This window comes from Triticum urartu, chromosome 5 (genome assembly GCF_003073215.2).
Source record: "Triticum urartu cultivar G1812 chromosome 5, Tu2.1, whole genome shotgun sequence".
In the NCBI taxonomy this organism is placed as follows: Eukaryota; Viridiplantae; Streptophyta; class Magnoliopsida; order Poales; family Poaceae; genus Triticum; species Triticum urartu.
The window spans coordinates 548,769,048-548,777,363 of NC_053026.1; positions in this window are offsets into that span (position 1 = coordinate 548,769,048).

The following is an 8,316-nucleotide window of genomic DNA, read 5'->3' on the forward strand; positions in this document are numbered from 1 at the left end:
TGACATCGTGGTCAAGTCACGTAAGGGTTCCGACCTACTGACTGACCTCGCTGAAACCTTCGCCAACCTCAGAATGTATGATATCAAGCTTAATCCATCAAAGTGCACATTCGGAGTTCCTGGCAGAAAGTTACTCGGTTTCCTCGTTTCCGAACGAGGGATCGATGCTAACCCAGAAAAAGTTGGTGCTATACTCCGGATGAAACGCCCTGTGCATGTGCATGATGTCCAGAAGCTCACTGGTTGTTTGGCCGCCTTGAGTCGATTCATCTCCCGCCTCGGCAAAAAGGCATTGCCTCTTTACTGATTGATGAAGATATCTGACAAGTTCGAGTGGACTCCTGAAGCTGATGCAGCGTTTGCCGACCTCAAAGCCCTGCTTTCCACCCAGCCGGTGCTTGCTGCCCCAATCAACAAAGAACCTTTACTGCTTTACATTGCAGCCACTGGACAAGTTGTCAGTACAGTACTCACGGTCGAGCGGGAAGAAGAAGGAAAAGCCTATAAAGTTCATCACCCAGTATACTATGTTTCTAAAGTTTTAACTCCATCCAAGCAAAGATATCCACATTATCAGAAGCTTGTTCATGGGATTTACATGACCACGAAGAAGGTTGCACATTATTTCTCTGATCACTCCATTACAGTCGTTAGTGATGCATCATTGTCGGAAATTCTGAACAATAGAGATGCAACTGGTCGAGTAGCAAAATGGGCGATTGAACTCCTTCCCTTAGATATCAAGTTTGAGGCAAAGAAAGCTATCAAGTCCCAGGCAATAGCAGATTTCCTCGCCGAGTGGATCGAACATCAACTGCCAACTCAGATTCACTCGGACCACTGGACCATGTTCTTTGATGGATCCAAGATGCTGAATGGTTCCAGCGCTGGGGTGGTATTGGTATCCCCCCGAGGTGAGAAGCTCCGCTATGTTCTCCAAATTCATTTTGATTCCTCCAACAACGAAGCTGAATATGAGGCACTTTTGTACGGTTTGCGTATGGCCATTTCACTCAGTGTCCATCGCCTCATGGTCTACAGCGACTCAGATTTGGTGGTGAATCAAGTAATGAAGGAGTGGGACGTCAGAAGACCAGCTATGACTGGATACTGCAATGCGGTGAGAAAGTTAGAGAAGAAGTTTGAAGGTCTAAAACTCCATCATATACCCCGACTAAAAAATCAAGCAGTGGATGATTTGGCGAAGATAGGTTCGAAGAGGGAAGCCATTCCCAGTAATGTGTTTTCGGAGCATATTCATGCACCTTCAGTCCAGGAAGATCCTTTCACTGAAGAGCCCCCGCAACCAAAGAGTGCCACTGATCTGACTGAAGTTGAAGTCCCTGCCGTGGTCAACTTAATCATGGAGGTTTTGGTCATCACTCCCGACTAGACAGTGCCGTACATTGTGTACATCCTCAGGAAGGAACTCCCAGAGGACGAAGAAGAGGCCCGATAGATCGTCCGTCGATCCAAAGCTTTTACTGTGATAAGAAGACATCTCTTCAGAGAAAGTGTAACTGGAGTCAGCCAAAAATGCATAACACCAGAGGAAGGTCGAGTGATCCTCAACGACATCCACTCAGGGACCTGTGGTCACCATGTGTCCTCTCGGACCATTGTGGCCAAAGCATACCGAGCAGGATTTTATTGGCCACGGGCAAATGAGATGGCACAAGAAATAGTCGACAAATGCGAAGGTTGCCAGTTTTACTCCAACATGTCTCACAAGCCCGCGTCAGCTCTAAAGACCATTCCACTCGTCTGGCCCTTTGCTGTTTTTGGGGTTTGTACATGGTTGGACCTCTGAGAACAGGAAGGAGCATCTTCACTCATGTACTCGTGGTAGTCGACAAATTCACAAAATGGATTGAAGCCAAACCTATCAAGAGTCTTGAAGCCAGTACTGCGGTCAGTTTCATCAGAGAGTTGACGTTCAGATATGGTGTTCCGCACAACATCATCACTGACCAATGGCTCGAACTTCGATTCGGATGAGTTCAGAGCCTTTTGTGCTTCCCAAGGCACTCGAGTCGACTATGCTTCAGTCGCCCACCCCCAATCGAATGGACAGGCTGAAAGAGCAAACGGGTTCATCCTCAAAGGACTGAAACCCCGACTGACGCGTGATCTCAAGCATGCGGCAGGCGCCTGGGTCGATGAACTTCCGTCAGTACTTTGGGGTTTGAGGACGACTCCAAATCGGTTGACTGGTCGAACTCAATTCTTCTTGGTCTATGGAGCTGAAGCTGTGCTTCCGAGTGACTTGCTTCACAATGCACCCAGAGTCGAGCTCTTCATAGAAGATGAAGCAGAACAGGCTCGGGAAGACGCAGTTGATCTCATGGAAGAAGAAAGAGAGATGGCTCTGATCCGATCGATCATTTATTAGCAAGACCCGCGTTGATTCCACGCCAGAAACACGAGGGGTCAAGCATTTCAAGAAGGAGATTTGGTTCTTCGAGTGGATCAACAGAAGCCACACAAGCTCGCCCCTCCTTGGGAAGGTCCTTTCATCATCACCAGAGTGCTCCACAATGGAGCGTACCACCTCTACAACGTCGAGCATAAGAAAGACGAGCCACGCGCTTGGAATGCGGAGTTGCTCTTCCCCTTTTACACTTAAGCATTCAGACTGTTGAGATGTAATAAGAAATACCCTTTAGTTTGATTATCAAAGACACAGTTTTACAGTCTCTTAAATGATTGTTGTTCCTTTTTTATATGTTCTAAAATCCCCCAGTGGGTACCTTAGATGCGAATCCGTTTCACCTAAGTTTGACAAATCATACCGAGTGATGAGCAAGCCTCTCACTCGGGGGCTTAGCTGTGAATCCGTTTCGCCTAAGTTTGAAAAATCCTACCGAATGGTGAGCAAGCCTCACACTCGGGGGCTTAGCTGCAGTCCAGTACTCGCCTAAGTTTGAAAAATCCTACTGAGTGGTGAGCAAGCCTCACACTCGGGGGCTTAGCTGCAGTCCAGTACTCGCCTAAGTTTGAAAAATCCTACCGAGTGGTGAGCAAGCCTCACACTCGGGGGCTTAGCTGCAGTCCAGTACTCGCCTAAGTTTAAAAAATCCTACAGAGTGATGAGCAAACCTCACACTCGGGGGCTTAGCTACAGTCCAATACTCGCCTAAGTTAATCCTACCGAATGGTGAGCAATCCTCACACTCAGGGGCTTAGCTGCAGTCCAGTACTTGCCTAAGTTTGAAAAATCCTACCGAGTGGTGAGCAAGCCTCACACTCGGGGGCTTAGCTGCAGTCCAGTACTCGCCTAAGTTTAAAAAATCCCATCGAGTGATGAGCAAACCTCACACTCGGGAGCTTAGCTGCAGTCTAGTACTCGCCTAAGATTAAAAAAATCCTACTGAGTGATGAGCAAACCTCACACTCGGGGGCTTAGCTACAGTACAGTACTCGCCTAAGTTTAAAAAATCCCATCGAGTGATGAGCAGACCTCACACTCGGGGGCTTAGCTGCAGTCTAGTACTCGCCTACGTTTAAAAAATCATGTCGAGTGATGAGCAAACCTCACACTTGGGGGCTTAGCTGCAGTCCAGTACTTGCCTAAGTTTAAAAAATCCTACCGAGTGATGAGCAAACCTCACACTCGGGGGCTTAGCTGCAGTCTAGTACTCAACTAAGTTTAAAAAATCCTACCGAGTGATGAGCAGACCTCACACTCGGGGGCTTAGCTACTGTCCAGTACTCGCCTAAGTTAAAAAAAACCCTACCGAGGGAGAGCAACCCTCACACTCGGAGGCTTAGTTGCAGTCCAGAACTCGCCTAAGTTTGAAAAACACTCCTATCCGCAAGGATGATGAGGTGCAGGTCGACTGCAACCCTCTCCTCGGAGCTGCGCCACAAGTACAATGTGCACTCCATCCCCATCTGCAAGGACGACGAGGTGCAGGTCGATTGCAACCCTCTCCTCGGAGCTGCGCCACAAGTACAACATGCGCTCCATCCCCATCCGCAAGGACGACAAGGTGCAAGTCGATTGCAACCCTCTCCTCGGAGTTGCGCCACAAGTACAACATGCGCTCCATCCCCATCCACAAGGACGGCGAGGTGCAAGTCGACTGCAACCCTCTCCTCGGTGTTGCGCCACAAGTACAACGTGCTCTCCATCCCCATCTGCAAGGACGACGAGGTGCAGGTCGACTGGGACATCCTCCTTAGAATCGCATCTCAAGTTCAAAGAATACTCCGAGTGAAGAACAAGTTCCACTCGAAGGCAAACGCAAGGACATTCGAAAGATAAATCAAGTTCGAATAAATCCCAAAGGTTCCGGGACGAAGATAAAAGTACTCGGGCATCGGGCCCGAAGGAGTTTAACGGTTACAAAATCGCTCGGCATTCCGAGGCAAATTTAAGGCTGGGTATCAAGTTTGTTCACTCCGCAGGAGGAGGGCTTGCAGGCTCAACGAACTCGTCTAGATCAATTCCGTCAGCAATCCGAGTGGCAGCAGCAATGAAGGTTTCCATGAAGGATTGGAAATCGTGTCTTTTGGTGTTAGCAACCTTGATCGCTGCCAGCTTCTCTTCTCGAGCTTCTTTGCATTGGACCCTAACCAGCGACAGAGCCAGATCAGCACCGCATCGTGCAGAAGACTTCTTCCATTCCTGCACTCGATTAGGAACCTCATTGAGTCGAGTCATCAGAGACTCGAGATCATTCTGAAGCGTTGCCCTTGGCCAGAGTGATGTATCAATGTGCGACACCGCCACCTTTAGACGAGCAAGATAGCTGGTGATGGTAGCAACGCAAGATTCCACTCGAAGCACACTCATGGCAGCCTCGTCGCCGACTGGAGAAAGAATCGGATCCAAGCCCGTCTCAATCCGTCCAGTTTCCTCTTCAAAGTTTTGGCAGAATTCTGCAGATTCAAGGAGCTAATGAGTCGACTGGTCAGCAGTAACTTGCAAGCATTAAAACTGTCGGATAAAAAGGGGTACCTTCGAGCATACGGAAGGGCTTCTTGGTGAGGGCTTTCAGATAAGCTTCCAAGTCGTTTCTCCTATGATACATGCTTTCCAGCTGGTCGTTCAGAGCCACCTTATATTTCTTCAAACGAGTCGCCTCTCGGTTGGATTCTGTAAGAGACGACTTCAGCTTGGTTATTTCCTCCTCTAGCACTCCGACCGAAGCCAGCCTTTCGTCAGCAAGGGCAGTCTTCTCCTGAGCCTCCTTTTGCACAACTGCAAGGTCCAGGTCCTTCTTCTCCAGAGCCAGCCTCATTTTCTCTGCAAAATATGCATTTGGGTCAAATAGAAGAATGAAGGGATAACTTGAAGGATGGTCGAGATAAGCAGTCGACAGGCTGTTACCTTTCGTACCAGCAACTTCATCTTAAGCCTTTTTTTAAGTTCTGTTGGGCCAGCTCCAAGTCAAGGTTGAGCTGCCTATGCTTTTCCTCGAATTCAGCGAACTTGGAGATAAGCGCACAAGATTTCTACAATGAGTAAAAGACATGTCAATGGACAAGATCAAAGATTATTTACTTCCGAGTGAATAAAACTTTAATACCACTACATAATCAAACATTCTACAGTAGTCTCGGGGACTACACCTAGTGGGTGCACTTAGCGTGCCCCCACTAGTCCAGATTCCACTCGACATGGTCCGCCCAGAATGAGTGGAAAAAAAGAGAGAAAGAAGTACTCGGACCCCAACCGACTGCCAGCAGTCGACTGCGGTCTCGGGGACTACACCCAGTGGGTGAACTTAGCGTGCCCCCCTAGTTTTGATTCCACTCGACATGGTCCTCCCAGAACAAGTAGAAGAGTGAAAATAACAAAGGTGACAAAACACCCAATGGGTGTACAGATGCGAAGTGCAGGACAACAAGAGATTGCACGGAGAAAAGTATTCAGGTAGCATATCCTAACAGAACAATCTCTGTCGGAAGCCAACTTACTTGGACATTGGCTCGAAGGGCCGCGCTGGCATCATAAGCAGCCTGACTGCTTTCGTGCACCATCTTCACCTGCTCCATCATTATACCAGCCTGGCGAATGGCTTCCGCAGCGGCGTCCGCCTGGCTTTCTGGAACGTGATGAGTGGTGAAGAATGGGACTGGCGGTCCAGACACAGCAGCTTGAAGCTCTAAGGTATGAAGTTGGACGGTTGAAGCAAGCACTGGCATAGTCGACAATGTGGGGCGTACATGCGGCACCGGATCAGCAAAAGTAACAGAAGCCCTGCTCACATCTTCAAGCTGTTGAACTTCTGGCTCTGCCGCCGGCTCTGATTGGGGTGTCTTGCCAGTTGATGCCTTCTTGTTCCTCCCGGGCCTCAGCGGCATGTCCTTGTCAACATCTGGAAGCTCAATAACATTGGGAGGGGCTGCAAAGGGATCAGTCAACCCTAGATCGGTCGTCAGAATTTAATCGACCAAGTAACCAAAGGCAGGATTACGAGGGTTGTACCTGGGTTGGAGGTGACTGCATCTTCCATTTCTTCATCTTCGTACTTGCGGGTGGAAGTCCCAGAGGTAGCAGCTCTGCAAATTTCAACATTCAGTCGGTCACGTCTATCGCACCGAGTCAACCAAAGGATCAGGTCTGATTATTACCCAAAGACAGTAGGAACGACCACTTTGATCTTGGGCAAAGCCTTGGCAGTTTGGATGGCGCAACTTTCTGTTGTTTCTGCATCTTACCAGTCGCCGCTGGAGACGGTGCAGCTTTCGGTTGCTTCTGTGCCCTCTCAGTCGGCACTGGAGAAGACGTCTGAGGGTGCTTCAATGGCTGTCCAGTCGGTGCGGTTGCTTTGTCATGGATGCTTGCCGGGTCATGAGCGTGCTTGGATCGCTTTTCCCTACGAGGGAGTGAGTCGACCTCTTGTTCGTCACTCAGGTCATCACTCTCCTCGTCGTCCTCTTCATTAGAGTGCCACTCACTGCCCTCGCCCCCGCTCGCCTCTCCCTCCGGATCCTGCTCCTGCTCCCCGTTGGGCATCGAGTACATCTCAGTAAGGGCCTGAAAGATAACAAACGAAGCAAAAGCCAGTCGGTTGTCAACAAGCAATTACATGACGAGTCAAGAAAACACTCGGCAATTTAGAGTTGTACCTTGTCTGGTTGGCGTGAGTTGTCGAACGGAGGGACACTCCTGGACCCCTTGGGGTTATCCTTGTTGCCAGTGATGCTTTTCAGCCAATTCTCCACCGTGTCCTCATCGACCTCCTCTGGGTGGATCCGAGTGGAATCCTCAATACCCGAGTACATCCACATCGGATGGTCACAGGCTTGGAGCGGCTGGATGTGCCGTTTAAGGAAGACCTCCAATAGATCCATACCGGTCACACCGTCGCGGATGAGCTGGACCACCCGCTCAACCAACACCTTCACCTGCGCCTTCTCCTCTGGGATCACTTTCATGGCGGAAGGCTTCTCAGCCCGAGCCATGGAGAAAGGAGGAAGTCCGGTCGACTGACCTGGAGTCGGCTGGTCTTTGCAATAAAACCAGGTCGACTGCCATCCTCGGACCGACTCAGGAAGGACCATGGCTGGGAAAGTGCTCTTGCCTCTCATTTGAATCCCAAGACCCCCACACATCTGAATTATGTGCGTCCTCTCGTGTCACACCCTAGCTAGTTCAAGCATTAGAGTGTGCATCATGTTTAAATTCCTCTTAAATTTGAAATGGGGATGACAGAACCCCCAGCACCCCCTGGAACAACTAGGGTTTACTAAAAACTTTTTCAATGAACCTGAAATGCCCTTCTAAAAAGCCCACCCTTTTTGTTTTGGGTTGAAACCCCTGACAAAAATAGTGCACATTTTTCTAGGACATCTTAAGTTCATTGGATTAATCCTTATAGTATTTGCATTTGGGCATTTAAATGCTATAAAATATTTTAAATGCTCAAATAATCATAAACCAAAACGTTTGCTGTTGGATATATTCTAAGCAGTAGCCATGATTAATTTTATGATTTATGGAAATGCCCTGGCATTTTTAATAAAGCCCTGAAGCTACAGAAATAATAGAATAAATAAAAAAACAGAAAGAAAGTGAGAGAGAGGAACTTACCTGGCGCATCCCACCTAACCCACCAGCCAGCCCACCTGGCGGCCTAGCACTGTGCTGGCCCGCGCCAGCCAGCTGCTTCTTCCCCGCCAGGCAGGTAGGGAGGTGACGCCGGCATGCCCGAGCTCGCCACAGTGCCACCTGCTTGCCGCCCACGCCCCTGGACGCCTGGGCGCCTCCACGTCGCACCCCAAAGCCCCTGGACACGCCATCCCCCTGCCTCTCTCCCTTCGCCGTTCCCCACCATGGCCGACGCCCCTGTCGCCGCACGGTCG